The sequence below is a fragment of the Phaethon lepturus genome, unplaced genomic scaffold (assembly GCF_000687285.1).
Source record: "Phaethon lepturus isolate BGI_N335 unplaced genomic scaffold, ASM68728v1 scaffold3028, whole genome shotgun sequence".
NCBI lineage: Eukaryota > Metazoa > Chordata > Aves > Phaethontiformes > Phaethontidae > Phaethon > Phaethon lepturus.
The window spans coordinates 162380-164020 of record NW_010556746.1 but is presented as its reverse complement, the minus strand read 5'-3'; positions in this window follow the sequence as shown (position 1 = coordinate 164020).

The following is a 1641-nucleotide window of genomic DNA, read 5'->3' as shown; positions in this document are numbered from 1 at the left end:
TGAACCACCTACGACCCCGAGTGGAAAGGGTGCAGGCTGCCACTCCCACCCCAGCCCACAGGCAGCACTACAGGTACTCATGAGCGGTGACAAATACATTTGATGCGGTTTATAACTGCGCAAGTAGTGCAATAAAAAAAAATTTATGAAAAGGGAAAAAAAACCCAACCAAAACCCCACCCCGCATTTTATGGCCCTAACGGTCAAGTTTTGCAGCTGATTGACCTATGCATACAGAAATCTGGCAGTGGGTATTATTAATCAATTTTACCAATTAATTTTAATTAATTGAAGAAAAACTTGGATGGTTTTCTGGGTCTAACTATTCCCTGTATGTGCTAATAACTGAAAACTGCAATAACGACACGTGTGTATTTTCTCTCTCTCTGTATGCATGACTCCCTGTGGCCCCATTTATTTGTCACCGTTGATGCTGTCTCATCTGACAACCGTTAAGCCACAGATTTTATCCCCCCTGGCCCTGGCTGGATGCTGCAACAGTGGGTGAGCTACAGCCTTGTAATGCTGGGATGGAGTGGAGGCTGGTGGGGCTGGGCCTCCTGCCCACACCACACTTCTGGGCTCTGCGCAGGGGTGGTGACACATAGTGTTTCACCTAGAGCCGAAACTCACACGGGGGTTTCATTGCACACCCCAAAGCTGGGCGCTACCTGCCTGCCCTCTTGAGGTAACTCTCAGCTCAGATGGAGTCATGTCATGATGTCACATGGTAGCTACACATTAGGGGGGTTTGGACAGCAAATAAGGTGGGTGGTTTTTGTTTGTTTTTTTTCCCCGTAATGTCCACTTAAGCCCTGGTTTAGGCAACCAAGTACTTTGGGGGGGGGCATGGGGGAGTGGAATATGGCCATAACTCCTCTTGAATTTTGCTGCTCTGTGTTCAGCCCAGCTCTGCAGGACAGCACCGCCTCCATTGCAGGGCAGCGACAGCCAGTAGCTCCTGAAGGCAGGAGCTACAGAAATACAGCTTTTCTAAGTGTGACACCCATGCTACCAGAAAGGCAGCCCTAGCTTAACCAAATGCTTTGCAAACTTCCCACCTTTATGTTTCTAATTTTTGATGAGTCTTCTCTTGCCATCCTATTTATCCTGCATTTTCAGCTGATTCCTTGTTCCATGAAGAAAAGAGAGAGACAACTGGAAATGTAAGGATAATTGCATATAAGTTACATTACATAGCGATTTCTTTTTAAACAGTCTATAAATTGGCGGGGTTCACCTTCACTTTCTAACAAGACCAGCTTGTCTGTGCTAGTGCTCACACTTTTAAGATGCTACTCACTAGGTAGCATCTCACGTTCCACACTGTATGTTGTTTTTTTTTTTAACCATGCAAATTTCCCACCTATCAAAGTAATTTGCAAAGGTAATTTTGTTTCTACTCATCTGTTACAATAAATCAATGAATAAATAAATTATAATGCAGCAATTAAATATATAATGAGATGGGCAACAACTATTAATAAATGCAGAGCTAGTTGCCCAAAGGTGAACAGACTTCCCTTCTCTTCTTACAAGTCAGTTCTATGATCGAGAAACAAGCAGCTGCTAAACATGTAAATGAAACCAAGGGATATGAGTTCACGCTATAATGCTGTTCTTCAGCCTCGTTATTATTGT